Source organism: Parus major, chromosome 2, assembly GCF_001522545.3.
Source record: "Parus major isolate Abel chromosome 2, Parus_major1.1, whole genome shotgun sequence".
Taxonomy (NCBI): domain Eukaryota; kingdom Metazoa; phylum Chordata; class Aves; order Passeriformes; family Paridae; genus Parus; species Parus major.
In genome coordinates this window covers 101463273-101480788 of record NC_031769.1, presented here as the reverse complement: position 1 = coordinate 101480788, position 17516 = coordinate 101463273, and the positions used below count along the sequence as shown (strand labels likewise).

Genomic DNA, 17516 nt, shown 5'->3' with positions numbered 1-17516 from the left:
TTGTATTAACAAGATAAAAATTTCCACAAGTGACTGCTTTTCATTCTCTTGATCATTAGTGGACCATCTGTGACACGTGATACTTGCTGCAGGTAGAGCGAGGGACCATCCTGTCCGTCCAGGGTTGGGCATTGGAGGTCACTGCAAGTTAGAAGGGACAGCAGAGGATGGTCAGGACCATTCTAGCCGCCTTACCCATAGCTTTTCATTAAAGGAACTCTTGGGTTTAAACAGGCAGCTTCAACACTGAGGTCAATCTAAATTCCAAGCATAATTCCTATGTAGCTTTAAAGAGGTTGGTGAAAAAGTATTTTCAATTTATTGAGTTCTCTAGATTTTAAATGCAGAAGCTGTTATTGTAAAGCAATAAATGCTGGTATAACTATCCAGGAGAAGATGAGTACCAAGTACTACTGTACTTTCATGCTGCCACCAGCTACTGTGGTCAAACCACATTCTCACAAGCACACCTCAAAGGGCTCACTCCCAAAGCTCAGAGATGACTCTGAAATAATTTCCAAGCATCCAGTTCAGCCAGAATATCCATGACTTTATGCCTAAAAAAAGTAAAATGCTGGACAATAATAGTAGCTTATAAGTATTTGAAGGATCAGCTGATGCAACTGAGAAGATATGCAAAGATGATGTTACAGGCTCAGTGATGTAGATGTTTTTGATAATTTCTAAGGGTTTGTACACTTCATAGAATTCAGGTATCAAATCCCATCAAAAAATGAACTTTCATGAAAGGTAACAGCAGTTCCAGTTGCCTCTGATGGAAATAAAATTCAAGCAATGTATCACTGCTAGTGTGTTCCTTCATTTGTTGCTTATTTTATCCTGCTTACAAGGACAGACCACCAAAGTTCTTAATTCTTTATTTACATCTGTATCTGCATCAATTTCAGATAATCATATATATGTGCAGTTTTTTCATTTACTACATACGTAAAGATTCTTTGCTTAAATAAAATTTCTTGGACTTCTGATTCATTGACTTGTGTTTGTAGAAATGCATTAGAGTTATGCAGTTGTTAGGACCTGTAGTTCCAGTGTTGTTGGATTCCTTTCATAGTCCCAGAGGACTTTTTCACAGGGTGAAAAAATTTAAAGCAGCAATCAAATCTTAAAACTCAATCTCATTTATCAGTACCATTTACAAGACAAGGCTAGATTTGCCTCTTTGTAAAAGGGCAGATTTGACCAGCCTCATGGACCTCATAAAGGAAAAAGAAGGGTTAGGACAAACAATGTAATAAACACAGAGTAGAGTCCTCTCACTGACATTTTCCCAGGGCTGTTTTAAGGTCATGCCCAGAGAGTCTTCACTTTTGCTTCCTTTAGCTGTGTCTGAGTCTTTGCAGAATTTTGGTACCCAGCACACCACCTTTTCACATTTCAGTACAACCCTCATCTCCTTTGTTCCTGTTGCCAGATGAACTGTAGATCAGCACTGACATTAGGAACAAACTGAAACAATTTATTACCTGAGAGCTGAGTACTGCTGAAGAGAATAGCAAACGTTTATGAATGTGTCTACTTTACTATAAATCCTGACATGAGGAATATACTTTAGGAAATGATCAGTAGATACACTTTTAGCACACCAGTCTTATGATTATAAAGTACCATGCTCACAACTGTGTGTATACTCTAATTTACACTCACTACCACAGTCAACCTCTAAGGAGTAATGACAAAACACATTTGTTTCTAGCATTTTACCTCTGCCAGCATTCTGCAAGTAAACAACAGACCACCAAAGTAGCTCTTTTTACAATATATGACTGCAGAAAGTCTCAGAATGTCTGTTTATCTAAGAAGCTTTGAAATGAATCCTGCTTGTTAAATTCTTGTCAGTTCTTGTTGACACGAAAGAATTTATTGCTAAGGAGCCAGGTGAGATGACAAACACCTGGGAACTTCATGATCTTCATAATGAAAACTAAGGAAATGCTGCTCATTTTAAGGCCTATCATCAGAGGAAATACCTACTGTTAGACAAACTGACGTAAGTTTGAGAGTGCTGGTAAGTGTGATGTTCCCATCTCCTTAGGTTATAGTGAAGCAAAGCTCTTATCTTAAATCTGGAGTGTTGGATAAGTTAAAATGCAATGCAGGGTCCAGTAGAAAAGAATCTTCATTTATGATGGATAAAGTTATTTGAACAAATGAAAATTTAAATATTTCTGAATTTGCACATATCTTGATTGTTACAATAAATATTAGGTGGAACTTTGTTCTAATGTTAAACTGGCTGTGATCTTCATGACCATAAAACAAAACCAAAAATATATAATTACAAAAACCCCAAACAAATCAAACTAAGCCAAAAAAAAAACCAAAACAAAAAACCACTAAAAACCCGACCCTACTACCACTAGATGGCATTGATTCAGCATCCAAACTTAGAAACTTACTTCAGCTTTACCATAACTAAAATTCATCCTAGCTTTAATATTAAAAGTTCTCATAGTCATTGTTCTTCACTTTCCTTAATGTGTATATTATCCATCCCATAATTCTTTCTATCTATCTATCTATCTATCTATCTATCTATCTATCTATCTATCTATCTATCTATCTATCTATCTATCTGTCTATCTGTCTATCTATCCATCCATCCATCCATCCATCCATCCATCCATCCATCCATCTCACATATTAACATTGGCATGCTTTGTCAAATTGCATCATTGCTGAGATGGATATATTTTAAAGATGGATGTCAGAGAAAATTTTCATTTGATGCTATTTAACCACTGCTACCACCTTCAGAGTTTGGGTGAAACCTCTTGAGATTGTCAGTTTACACCAAAATCCAGCACAGTGTACAATGAACTTTGTCAGCAAGTGCAGGATGTTAGAGTTGTGTTGTTTTGGTATCAGTAACTCCAAGAGCTCCTGTTCTGGCTTGTCTTACCCTCAGATTTTTACAACCACCTGCTTCAATCACTAAAGAATCACTTTTCATGGGCTGGAGAAGACTCCTCTCTCTCTAGACAAGAAGCCATACTGGTGATTTAGTCAAAGTCTTTCCCATCTTTCCCACTGTCATTCTGGAGGCATGTATCAGGCCTTATGGCTGCCTCTTGTATGAGCTCTAATGTGAAGCAGGAACTTTTTTCTGTTCTTGCTCATTCTGGGTCTGTTATTTAAGAAGTGGAAGCACAGTGTCTGCAGCCTGCACCATCCCTGGTGTCATTTTTGGTACTTGATCCACCAAATCGAGTAGGGTAATGGGAAAGTGAATGTTGACTTTTCTTCCTGCTGACTTTTCTTCCTACCCTGAGAGGACATCTATTTGTGAAGACAGGCCTTCTTATGGGGTGATGGTGCATATATGACTAACTGGACACATATACTCCCCATATCATATGAATTTCAAATCCCTGCTCTACCCTGCAGAGGTTTCCCTCCTCTCTTGGAACTGGGACAGCATAGACCAGTGGGGCAGCACATCAGGATGGCACCCAGGTTCAGGATGCTGTTTGGACCTTCATTTCTGAAGACAAGCATGCCAAATGTCCACACATAGGTGTACGTGGCACAACTCAGTCCACTGAGTTGTGGACTCATACCACCTCATACCACCTATGGTTATGAGGTGCCTTCTCTTGTCATCTGTGTGCTAGGATGTGCCTTGTCACCAGCCTTGGGGCACCAACCAGGACTGGGTCTGAATGGTCAGACATGGAAAATGTTGATGACAAGGAGCAACAGTGCACAGCACAGGAGAAAGAAGGGGAGCTGTGATCAGAGTAGAGGAATTTACTTGTGTTCTGCTCCACTCAGAGCTGTCAGGAGAGAGGGAAGCTGTGGGGAAAGGAAATGTGATAAGGTCTGTCTTGGCTGCTGCAGTCTTGGAAAATGAGACTGAGAGCTGGGAGGCCCAGCCTTCAGGAATGGATTGAGATTTGCCCTGGGGAACAGGACTTGGGGATATTTGTGGACAAAAAGCTTAATACAATTTAACAATGTGCACTCCCAGCCTGGAAGGCCAACTGTATCCTGAGCTGCATCGGACAGGTTGTGACCAGCAAGTCAAGAGAGGTGATTCTTTCTCTCTACTCTGCCCTCGTGAGACCCCACCTGGAGTGCTGCATCAAGCTCTGGGGCTCCCAACAGTAGAAAGACAAGAACCTGCTAGAACAAGTTCAGAGGAGGGCCACTAAGTTGATCACAGGGCAAGAACATCCTATGAAGATGGACTGAGAGAGGTGGGGTTGTTCAGCCCACAGAAGAAAAGGCTTCAAGGAGACCTCCCCTCCAGGACAGGAGAGCTGGAGAGGGGCTTTTCACATGGGCATGTAGTGGTAGGACAAAGGGGAATGGCCTTAAGCTGAAGGAAGGTGAGTTAATATTGAATATACAGAACAAACTCTTTACTATAAGTGTGATGATGCACTGGGACAGAGTGCTCAGAGAGGCTGTGGACTCCCCATCCCTGGAATTGTTCAAGACAGGCTGGATGGGAGTTACCTGGCCCAGTAGAAGATTCCCTGCCCATGGCAGGGGCAATGTATCTAGATGATATTTTAGGTCCCTTCCAACGCTAACCATTTTATGGTTCTGTGATACTATGCTCTTAAATCACCATCCGTGTTCTTCCCTGCACATTTCCCTGGTTGTTTCTGAACAACTAAGAGTGTACTGAAACTTTTGTAATGTTAAGGGGGAAGGTACTTTAAAAAAAACAGTAATAAACCTCAAGGATCCAAACTGATTTATCTTCTTCAGACCACACTTACCAGTTTGGTTCTAAAGAAAACTCTGGATGTAGGAGGCTGAAGGCAGAGCAGATAAACACCTGTATCCTGTAAACTGTAAGGAAATCAGTGCACCTTCCTGTAATAGGAGAGATTCAGTTTCAGGTCACTTTTCTGTTTGCAAGAACTTCATCCCCCATTTCCCTGCTCAAGGCCCCAAGTTTCTGGCACCATCAGGTTTCTTTTGTGGTTTTTGTGGCAGGTTGACCCTGGCTGGATGCCCAGTGCCAACCAATGCCACTCTATAATTTCCCTCCTCAGCTGGACAAAGGAGAGAAAATACAATTATATCCTATATACAAAAATATCCTTTCGATAGTGGGTCAGGAAAAGGATAGGGAGTCTTTTACCGATTACCATACAGGCAAAGGGGACTCTACTTGGGGAAATTAATTTAGTTTATTACTAATCAAATCAGGTAGGGTAATGAGAAAAAAACCCTAACTCTTCCCTCCTCCTCCTCCCCAGGCTCAACTTTGTTTGCAGTTTTCTCCCCCTCCTCCCCTCCAGAGGTGCATCACATGTTGTCTCTGTTCCTCCTTCAGCCTTAGCATGAGGACTCCTCAGTCTTCCCCTGCTTCAATGTGGGTCCCTCCCATGGGAGACAGTCCTCTACCAGCTTCAACAGTGTGGGCCCTTCCCATGAGTAGCATTCCTTCAGGCGCTGATGGCTCTGGTGTGGGTCCAACCCAGAGTCACAAGCCCTGTCAGCAAACCTGTTCCATTGTGGGCCCCTCCTTCACGGGCCCACAGCTCCATCCTATAAGGACCCAGCTCTGGTGCAGGCTTCCCATGTAGTGACAGCCTCCTTCAGGTCTCTCCTCCAGCGTGGGTTTCTCTGGCTGTGGGTGGATCTTTGCTCCCCTGTGGACCTCCATGGGTTGCAGGGCCACAGCTGCCTCACCATGGTCTGCAGCATGGTCTGCAGGGGAATCAGCTCTGGTGCCTGGAGCACCTCCTCCCTCTCCTTCTTCAACCTCAGTAAATGCAGGGCTGTTTGTCTTACATATTCTCTCTCCTCTTCCCAGCTCCAATTGCCATTTATTTTATGTTTGTCCTCCTCTTCTCCCTCTTATGTATGTTATCCCAGAGATGCTACCACTGTTGGCCATAGGCTTGGCCTTGGCCAGCTGTGGACCCATCTTGGAGCTGTCTGGTTTTTGCTCTGCTGGACATTGTGGGAGATTCTGGCAGCTTCTAACAGAAGCCATTCCTATAGCTCCCTCTCTCCTACCAAAACCTTACCAGGTGTCCTAGTTTAGGGCAAATTAGGAAGGAAAACTCCAAATGGGGATTTCCTCAGGGAAATGCCCCCTCCCCACCAACTGGTCCGGGAAAAGGAAAAAAAAAATATTCCTTAGAGAGAAGTGGAAAAAGCTGTTTATTTAACAGAAATTGAATAATATTAAATAATAAAACCTCTTGCTGTTTGATGGGATGGGAAGTCTAGGAAGAAAAGTCCTTTTCATGTGGTGTAGCTCGGCTCGCTCAGGTTCTTATCAGTCCCTCTGGCTCTGGAAAGTGCCGAGGCCCAGGCCCAGGTGGGCCATAGGCCTGAGCTCCCGGTGTTTGGCTGGGTGTTCAGTCCAGAGTAGGCTTGCACAGATCCAAGAAAATTGGAAAAAAACAAAGGTCCAGGGAACTCCTCTGCCTCAGCTAGCTAAAACTAACTAGAAGCCAGAGAGAAGCTCTGTCCCGCAGTCTGTCCGTGCTGCAGACACCACAGTCCAGAGCCGGGATGTGGGGGAGTGATGTTTCCTTTAACACAAACTGCGCGCTTCTTCTTCCCCCTCTCTTGCTCTCAAAGCCAGTCTTAAAGGTGCAGAACTTAATATATAACATAAACCAGACGATTAGGGATACCAGTATCATAAAGTCACCCCAGGACACCAGGTAAACCCAACCCAAGCCTTCACCTTTACATTGGACAAATCCAAGTCCATAACTGGACATAATCTAAGCAGAGGTTGGTAATGCATTACTTAAATGTCTTCACAAAATCAAACCCTAAATCTAGTATTAGTTTCAATAGTTTTAAGGGATTTTTTCCAAGAAATCTTAATCACCTTTTCCAAAATAGCTGGGATGACTTTTAGGGTTTTATTCCCTCAGAAGACTGTTCATGGCATATTGCCACAGAAATATCCACCTAGTCTGTATTACAAAGGTAGACTTATCCCAGCTCATAAATTCTGCCAATAACAAAAGCTAAATTTACTAAGATTACAAGCACATGGGATGAGTGGATAAACTGGGTGGATATAACACTGAGGATGTATGACTCCTGATGGCAAAACTTGCCTAAGTGTGCAAATGAGGTGGGAGAGACATGAGAGGAAGAGAAGTCAGATTTTGTGAGGTCTAAATGAGAATCCTTACAGCTCTACTGTGAAGCCTGTCAGTAATGAGTGTTACATGTGCTTTTATTTCTGGATTTCCAGGTCTATATTACTTGTGGGATCATGTGTGAAGCTTGATCCTTGCCTGACACAAAAACCCATGGAATATGAGGCAAAAGAAAGCAGTGTTCTGAATGTCCTTTTCTTTAAATGCAGAAGTATTAAGTCCTGGTGTGGATGCTCAAAAAGAGGCAAATTTCATAGTTTGCCTCTTAGCAATGGATCACAACTTTTTTTAGAAAGTGATTTTATTTACTGTGAATTTTTTGTTCACAGCCAGAGAGATTAACTCAATTGTAGGCCTTTCAGAAGGCATTTAGCAATATTTCAGCCAAGTCGTTCCTCTGGTGTCCTGCAGCATGTATCAATCTATTTATAGGTTTAATCAGATCAGCAGCCCCTATGTATTTTAAACGTTTTAACACTTCAGAAGTGGCTTGTATCACCCAAACTGTGTTTTGGTATTGATACCCTGGTCCACACAAAACCCTTAATTGTGCTGTGAATAGCTGGTGCTGGTCCCCATACCAGGGACCACTCTAAATATTTACCAGCACAGATTACCAGTGGTGTTCCCTAACATCATCTAACCATTAGCATGGATATTTTTGACCCAATTTGTCCCATATTTGTCCTGAACTCAGTCTTCTCCAGGTAAACAAACATACAAAGCACTAGAATTAAAGCTTGGGTTAAATCCTCCCATATCTTAGAAAACTGTTTATCTTACCAGAACCAGACAGGACTATGAACATTTCACCTTTTGTAACACAGAGTGATGAAACACTCATTACACAGGAATAAAAAGGCAGCAGCCACTCCTATGTCTCTTGCACACAAATGTTTGTTAACAGCCTTCAGCACACTGGAAACAAACCTCATTGCACAAAAATCCTCTTTATCTCAGTATGAAAGTGAAGTTCCCTTGCAGACTGGTGTATAAAGCACCCATAAACTCGTGGGCATTTATCATGGCATGGATGTGACTTCAGCTTCTACCCCAAGACACTTGAGAATTAATGCGCAGATGCAGAAAGCAATTTTACATGGAGACACTTGCAGTGCATCCATGAGAATACTTTCACAACTCAGTCAATTAAGTCTATGTAATGAATATGTTCCAAGGAGTATGAAAAGAAATCACAAAGATAGCTGCATGAGTAAGATTCTTTTCCCATCCCATTGATCCATTCAAATATGAGAGATTGCATTCAGATGATTTTTCTTTCATTTCAAAAAATCAACAGAAGAAGAGTGAGATAAACTCTTCTATCCACCACTGAAGACATTTTGAAGATAAGAGCCAATTTACTCATAATATTTGCTTGAGAGATGAGCTATCCTAGGGTAACATAAGCATCTTGGGGTTTTACAAGTTCACTTATATTGCATACTGGTGAATGACTGACATCTTCCCCTCTCTTCCAGCATTTAATCATTGCCCTTCATGTGCCCTCACACGACAAAAACAATCCTTTTCTCCCCCCTCACGTATTTCAGTTCTGTATTATCTCTACCTTTGTAAAACCTCTGCCTCAGGCTGTTTTCTCTTATTTGTACTTTGGCACTGAAATTATTATTGTTTTTATGAGTTATCAAGTGCATGGCTACAAAATCAAGATAAATGTTTTGAGAAGAAGAGACATTATTAATTTTAAATTCCCACGTTTCTTGCCAAACTTCAGCTTTTTACTGCCAGACGAACAAAGCAAAACATTATAAAACATAAGAAATCTTCCACTTTTGATCTAAGGGAAATTAAAAACCTTTTTTTCTCAACTTCAGTCTTACAACCAAAAGTGATTATCAGTTTTAACCTTGAAAAAGCATCTGTGACTTGAGGTAAACTGTGCTTGGTTAATGAGGTTATCTAACATAGCCCAATGAATTTGTCAAGGCTAATGATGATCAGTAGATAGGCTCAAGGGATTTTTACATCAAACCACAAATCTCTCTTATAATTTTTTATTAAATTGTTACTCTGTATGATTGTTGATCATCTTCTATAAAAATTTACGTTGTAATAATCTCCTTTTGTGTTACTGTACAGAAACAGCATACTCAAGGTTGTTGCAGATCTGTGTAGCTGAAATCTGCCTCACTGGTGGATCTGAGGAGAGTATAATAAAGTAGATTGATGTCACTGAAGCATTTAATGTACTGTGAATTAAAAACATAGACAATATATTTAAGTAGAGTGGTTGAATAATTCATAATTTAGTGGACATGAAAGGAAAGATAACTTTTTTTGTCCCTGTAAAAGTCAATAGAAATGCAGATTGGAGGTCCAAATGTCAATGAGAAGAGGGCAGGGGAGAAAGGAAAAAAGTCAAAACCCACCTATCATAAGGCATATATATATACATACTTGGCCATGAAGGGCACAGAGGGTGCAGAAACATGAAAACTAGTATTTTAATAAAAGATGCAGATTACAACTTGGAAATAGCAAGTCTGTATACATTTGATCTAAAATACACCATGTTAAAAGACCTTGTATAAAGCTCTCTTAAGTATTTTGAAAAAAATGCAACTTTCTGGTGTGTGAAATGCCTGCCTTAGTCTCTGCAATGCTTTCTTGTCCACTCTCATTGTTACAAGGACCGGCTCCTCCAGAACTCTGTGGGATCCTTGAGAATATTTCAGGCAACATAACAACATTGCGTAAGGTACAAACGTGTTCACCACACTGTTACGTTCTACAACAAATTATTGTTGGCTACCCTTCAAATAAATCATCTTTGTAAATCAAGTACAAACCACCATCATACATGGTAATTCAAGAAAGTTCTTTACATCCAGAAATGACTGCTACTAACAGGCCTCCTTAGTGTAATTATTTTCCATAACATCTCTGTTTATTTGCACTTTGCAACAGATCAAATTTATGATGAAGTAACAATTCACAGGAGTTTTATTTTATTTTTTCTATGTAAACAGACAGTAGGATGCTATAAAACTTACCATGGTCATCTCCTGAAAAAGGAGGACAGAGACTTTTCTATATTTTCTATGCATTAACATGCATTTGTGTCATGGGATTCTGCACCAGCATTATACTTTCCATGACAGGTGACGTAGTAATAAGAAACTTCAGTGAAATTTGTAAATTCTTAGACAGAGCTCGATATAAAAGACTGGTGCATATTACAGAAGTATATCATTTTTTTTCTGTAAGCTAATAGCTGGGAGATATGTATTGAAAGTGTCATCTAGTATTCACAGACTGAATTTGGCATTTTTCTGACTATTAGATTTCCTTACTTACTAGTTTTGATTGAAAGGATAATTTTCTCAAATTATACTCTCCACTTTTACATTTTTCAGCTTCAGGCTCATACTGAAATTCATTTTATATAAGGAATCAAATTGTACTGAATTGAAAAGTCATAAAAATTTAAAAAATTCTTTGCATTTATAAAAGTATCACACATTTAGATACAATTTTTTTCAACTCCTTGAGGACTCAGAGAAATTGCTGTCATATTTGAGAAAGCTGTGAATCTCTCTATGTTTTTTAATAGGATAAAACACACTTGTAGAACGATAAAATGAGAGCTCTTGAATATGTGTAATACACACTACAAGTCATTAGTTTGAAAAGTGTCTGCCACTGATGGAGGGCTGTAGCTTTGCTATCTATAATAATTTTCCCCATTGTTCTGACAGACTTAATCTACTCACATCTGATATGGGAGCAATATCAGAAAAGATAGGTATCAAGAAACACAGCAAATTAAAGAAAACTATATGCAAACATTCAATTTAGCTGTCTGTCATCTGTCTGATAGCAGTTAATTTACTGTCTATGTGTTACAGAGCAGATAACAACACATCCTGTGCAGTCTGATGCATTTTTGGGGCAGAATCCAAGAGTGTCATCACTAGAGAATGTGCCCTTTCCAGAACTGCCAATAAAATAATACATACACAGAAACCATCTGAACATGTAAACAAACATGGTAGTGTTTTTGCAGGGAATTGAGAGAGGATTCTGGCTGATTATGACATTGTTTGTTGGTAGTGCTCTGTTAAAGTCATGGATGGAAGCAATTATGGACCACAGCTTCTGAGAAATATATTCTTTTCCTTCTTAGGCAAAATTTCCTTGTATCTGTGGAAGTTTGGATGAAAAAACAAAGCATGTAAAGGTAGTAATAATTAGTTCAAATATCACTGCTGACTACAAAGAAAGTCTCTTTTCTCTGGCTTCTTACCTGAGATGAGAAAAGTGACTGTATGTGAATGAAAAGAGTATTGCTAGCTTGATCATTTTTATCTGGAAAATTTTACATATTTTATTTACTGGAAAAAAAACTTTTTTTTTTTTTTTAAATGAGTGTTGGAATTAAATACAAACCTTATAAACTTTTTCTGGGTAAAATTTGAGAACATCTACAAAACTATGTAGGATCCTGCCTCCTACTTCAGCTTCAAAAATGCTGCTACTTGCATGTACTGATGCTTGTGCCCCTGCTTTGGTCCTGCTTACCTTACCAGTACTAGATCTTATAAGGTATAGTGGTAGCATCTACTCTCAGTGCTTTGCTGTCATTACATGTCTTGTACATCCAGAATTCCAGAATGGTAGAAAATTTTCTACATTGCCTCTCTGCCATGAATAACAGCACTTAAGTCTCAGTGAGGCCACAGAGAGCTTGCAAACAAGATTAGGTACAACAACTTTGCTTGAAGGAGATGCCTCTGAAACACAAATATCCTGTCAGTATTCCTTTCATCTCTCAGCTTGCATCTTCCAGCTCCTTATTCTGTCCTTTTCACCCTAACATGAAAATCCTAGCCAAAAATTGTTGCTTCACAAAAATTAGCCCGATAATGAGAATCACTACAAGAAGTGATCCAGACAGCTCTTGGTGCTATGACAATTTGTGTGTGCAGAAGGCAAACATTCAAATCCCAATTTCCTTTCAGCATTTCCTCAGTAAGTCACTGGCACCTACAGTATCTATCTCCTTCTTATTTTTGCATGCAACATTTCACAATCACATGCACAGTGACCTAGTAGAAAATATTTACCATAAGACCCTCCTCCATGCACTGGAGTATGAATTTCCTGCTGCTCATACACATCTCTGCTGCATATCAGAAGACATACGACACTCATGATGCTTTTTGCCTGGGTAGTATTTTCCAAAATTGCCTACTTATCTTTTCTCTGCACAATGTTTCTTACTTCTTATATGTGCAAAGGGAATTCATTACTCCCAAATTCCCAGATTTGAATCAATGTTGCATTTTGCAAGGATTTTGGCAGATTTTATCATCTTGGCCTGTTAAAAAGAAAGGTGGCTTAAATAATTATCTCCTTTCCCTTCTTTTCTTTATCTGCTTTTCTATTTTTAGGTTTTTGTTACTGGATTGCCTGTTTCTAGGGATATTTTTTCTAACCCTTCCCACTTCACCTCCTCTAAAAGGAGGAGCAGACCCTTTTCACTAAATCCTATAATTCTCACTGCTTTTGTCGCCACTTTCTCCTGGTTAGTTACTTCACACCCCTGCTCTAATATCTTCTTTCAGTTTGTTATTTTGCAGTCTTCTTTTCAGACCAACTATAGCATCTTAGTCAAAAATCTTCACTTTCTATTTGCCTGCAGTGGTATGTCTTGTTCTTCAACTTCCATTAGTACTTTTGGGCTTGGTTTTTAGCTCTCTTTCAAAGCTCACCTTCACTGTGATTTGTGAAACATTTTTCTCCTCCTCTTCTCTTCATGAGAAACCCTGTTCTTCATGGAGAATTCTATTCCTGTTAAGCAAGGAAAAGAAGCTGTGGATAATAGGGTGGTCCCTATGAGTAATAATGAAGGAAGGTTATCCCCTTTCACATATACAGAGAAACTACAGGGTCAAACACAATGGAAAATTACAACATTTGCTACTTCAGAAAAAAATACAGTGAAGGCAGAGAAAAAGGTGGGGTGGAATTCTCCCAAGGTTTAAACATGCAGGCATTACCGTGTATGTATTTTTGCATATCTTGTACATATCTCTAGCTCTTCCCCTGATGACATACAAGGTAGCCCTTTTCTCCATGTGTCTCAGTTCACAGGGCAATTTGAATTTTTACTTTTACAAACTGGAAAGGCAAGAGTGGTGAAGAAATAAGGTTGTTCAACCCTGAAGCCACTAACTGCCAATCTAATTAAAACAAAGCTCTAAGACATGCAATAAACATGTGGTGGCTCTGTTGTAGCAGTATTTGAAATGCAATGCAGGATTAAGGTTATGAGGAAAAGGGAAATATTTCTAAGGTTTCTTGGCATTTTTAGCAGAAACTGAACTTGGAGCAAAAGAAAGAGATCTTTCTGGTTTAACATACGATATTGAATGTTCAACCTACAATTAGGAAAAGAAATCACAGTGAGGAGGTACATGAGGACTTAAGAAATTATGGCTCTGAATTGTCATACTATGTGGAATACTAATAATACTGACAACTTGTTCACAGATTAATGATATTCAGACTTTGCCTTGATTGGTTGGTTGATGGCTTATTGAAACAAACACGTCATTTTTTATAATCAAGATTTCAAATATGGGACACAAAGAAGGTTTTGAATCAGTCTGTGGGAAAAATGAGTTTTGCTGTTTTGCAGGTTTTAGTTCAGTTTTGTTGAACCCAGTTTAGTTCATGTTGCTGTTATGAGGAAATGATTGTTTATATCTCTCATCTTGTGTGTATTGGAAAATTGGCAGCACTACCTTGTAATTCATCACTTATTGTGAGTCAGGGGACAATGCAATTTCAACTTCAGGGCAAAGGATTATACAGAGTCATAAAAGTAAAATATCACATCCCTCTGAGCTGAATCAACCTAATAACAGAGGTCTTACACAAACTTTGCAATAATATGCAGCAGAATTAGTGGATTCTCATAGCCATTAAGCTGTATAAAAGATTTTTTTCTCTTATCTGTTTAGATTTTATTCAGCCAGCTGATGAGTCACGATCAGAAACATCCCCTGTGAAAAGGAGGCTTTCTGAGAGAGCAGTGCTTAGTGATGGGAAATGGAACTAACTTAGCTATTTTTTATTTTAAGTTGCTGTGTGTTTACATTCAACTCCACACAGTGACAAAGGCAAGATACGGTATGCTTCAATGACACTGCACTTTAAAATTCACAAAGCAATTATGCAGTACTTGTATTATCTGCAAACTGTTCAGTGGGAATGCAGTCAAAGGTTCACCCTGTCCATGTAATTACCCTACTCAAGAGCAAGGGTTTGGTACATTTCAAAGGCCTGTTGCCAGTTTTTCAATGCATTACCCATCACATAATTTTCATAAACTTGAAAATATTTCAAGTCCCTAAGGAAAGTCAATATTAAGACACATCAAGCAGTCTGTCTTGAACCTTGTATTTTCTATCTCGGCATGGGTGACCAGCTGGTTTGGGAAGCACAGAACTTACTGCTCCCTCATCTGAATGGCATATTAATGTTGTAAACTACTTGATTATTTGTCATGAGCTAATTATAGTCTGCTGAAGTAGATGTCAGTTGCTTAATAAATGTGAATTCTATTCAATTTAATTTTTGATGATGATTGAATATTAAATATTCAATTTTGATTATCAATTGTTTAAACGAAAGAACAATATCTTTCTACAATGTTTATGTTGTTAACCATTAGTAGGTGCTGGCAAGTACCAACAGCTCAAATGAATGAAGGTTCTGAGATATGAATAGATAAGATTCAAGCCAATGAAAATTATGGCTCAGGAAATGTGAATTACAGGCAAATTTTAAATTCTCTCTTTAATGATGCATATGACAATAGAAACAATATTGTTACTTAGCTCTGGCAAATCTAGTAAGAATCTCATGTCTGGAAAAGAGATTACACAACTCCTTTTCATATTGTTTCCTTTAGGTGAAGGAAAAAAAGTTTAATTCTGTTAGAATTTTTTTTTGTCTCGCTTTCTATGCTAAGTGGAAATAGAAGTTACAAGAACTGTTTTCTTCCTGCAAACATGGTATACCATTTCTTACTTTACATATTGGTAGTGTTAGTAGAAGAAATCCAACATCCTCCCCACCAGCATGAAAAGTAAGTTTATTTCCTTCTCATTCACTGTCCCTGCAAAGCTAATAGTAAAGGATAGAAATATATATTTTAAAAAGCCCTTATCTTTCATCCTATAACATTTTCTCAGCAGATCTCATCACATACATGTAACAAAGAAGTTACTTAAATTATTTTTATAATTAATTCTTTTCTATTTATTTTTTAAACCATTGTTGTTCTTAGTAGAGTTTTGGAGATTCTGGTAAAAGATTTTATCTCTCTTTCACCCATACCTGACATTCATAGGAATGTTTTATGGAGGAGGGGACAAAGGAGTACCCTGGCTCCCTCCTGCTCTCTGTGTAGCTCGTCAGTACTTTCTGAGCCTCTATTAAGAAACAGCTGAACTTGGCTAAACCTGCAAGGTTTTAGCAACCTCTTTCTTGGAGTTAGCCATTAAGCTGAGGAAGAGCTTGGCCACTGGGGAGAAATAACAACCTCTGTGTACACGTACCTACGTGCCCCTATGCATAATAAAGAACTTGGCATAAAAAACCCCTCCACACGTTTCCTCTATCTCTCAAGTGCAAGCAAAGCTATCTCTGAGACAGAAAGTCTCTAGGTTGCATTAACATGTTTAAGTCATCCTGTCACTATGGAAAAGAAACAGGCAAGCAAAGGCCTCTTCTGTTTTGTCACAAAAGCACAAGGCATTGAGTATGCTGGTGGAAATTACCATAACTGCATATTACTGAGCCAAAAATAACAGAAACTCTCCATTTTACATCCCATCTGACTTTAATATAAGCAGCTCAGGTTTCTGTACGGATTATACTTTGTTTAGTCTCTGATAAAAAACTAGTATTTAAGTAAATAGTAACCAGAAGGATGTCAATCAGTTTTACCATAAAATAGTGCATGGCAAGCTAAATCAGGAAAGTCTTTGCTGCTCACTGAAAACTCTGGCCTACTTTTCATGATTTTTCTTGTTAGTAAAGTCATGATTGAATCAATCTTGTGTTCAATTAACTGTAGCGTCGTGAAAGATCCTTGATAAAAGCAAGAAGAAAAAGAAGTACCACATTAAAGGTCATGAGTTTTCCAAATATAGGTACTTACATGTGAGCATTAAGTGTCTGTTAACATGCTCCTCTGAGACCACAAACCCATGCACACATGCTCTTCTGTGAAGAGAAGCAAAAGGACATTTTGCTAATTTATATTAGCCTGAGATAAAAAAGCATAGCTATTTTATAATGCTCATGTTGCCCAAGACAAATTGCACCCTAACATTGCTTTAGCAAGGTTCAAAGAGGTTCTCACCCTTTTCTGTTTCCCTCCTTGACTCCAGTGAGTGCTGGAATCCTTGGACACAGAGAATATCACAGCAGCTGCAGTACTGAGGGGCTGAGAGCAGTGCAGGTTGGCAGGAAGGCAGCTGAGGAATACATCATGGTTTTGTCCAAGGCATGAAACCTGTGGGCCATTAACTGTGCTGGCAGCAAGAAAAGAGTTGATTGTGGGAAGGAGAGTTTAGACCTGTCTGGGTTTTAATTTTACAGCTTTAATGACAAAACACTTTACCCACAGTCACTTTTTTTTGGTGCTCTTCTGCTTACTTCTACAAGGCTCACATTGGTTTCGTGGCTCACTGGTTTGTGTCCACCAATTATACCATCAAAATCTTAAATTCTCACTCAGCTTAGTGCATTCAAGGAAGTCTCTAAAATTCTCCTGGCAAAACCCATGTTGTTTCCCATGCAAGCAGTGCCAAAATTAGAAGAGCTTGTTACAAGGTCTGAAGGAAGGCTGGCCCTGCTGGTCCTGCAGCCATGGATAATTCATTGAGGAGGGAGCACATGTCACTTCAGCCAAGGCCAAGAGGAGAAGGAAGGTGAGAGGTCAGACTTTATTTGGCCAATGTGAACTGATTCACTAAAAAGAGAGCTGAGTTAGCCAGCTGCTCACAGATGAGAATAAACCTGACCCTCTGTTTCTCTGGAATCCAAAGTACCTCTGCAACACTATTATTTCTCACAGCTCATATTTATAGGGTCTGTGTACCCACAATTTGTAGGTGATGGAAGAACGAGGAGCACAGCCACAAGCAAGCAATGATTTTTGACAGATATAGATTTCATTTGAGCTCTGATAATAGATGATATAGCTCCTATTAGGACATTCTCCTGGAAGGTAGTGGGGCACCCAGAATTATTTCTGCAGCCTGTGCAGAGCATGAGAATATACTAATTTTATTAAACAGATCCAAGAACTCACCAGCAGAATGAAGCACCTCTACATTGTACTTTCTGAAGTTCAGG

The 17516-nt window shown here is 39.2% G+C and overlaps 1 long non-coding RNA gene across 1 annotated transcript; it reads right to left on the bottom strand.

Annotated features, from left to right (window-relative positions):
- Window positions 1-6596: 6596 nt before the first annotated feature.
- Window positions 6597-17283, bottom strand: LOC107200342. Its single transcript, XR_001519599.2, has 4 exons — window positions 16519-17283; window positions 16315-16379; window positions 12854-12932; window positions 6597-11282 (listed from the first exon to the last, which is right to left on the bottom strand). It is a non-coding gene; the product is annotated as an uncharacterized LOC107200342 (long non-coding RNA).
- Between the last annotated feature and the right edge of the window lie 233 nt (window positions 17284-17516).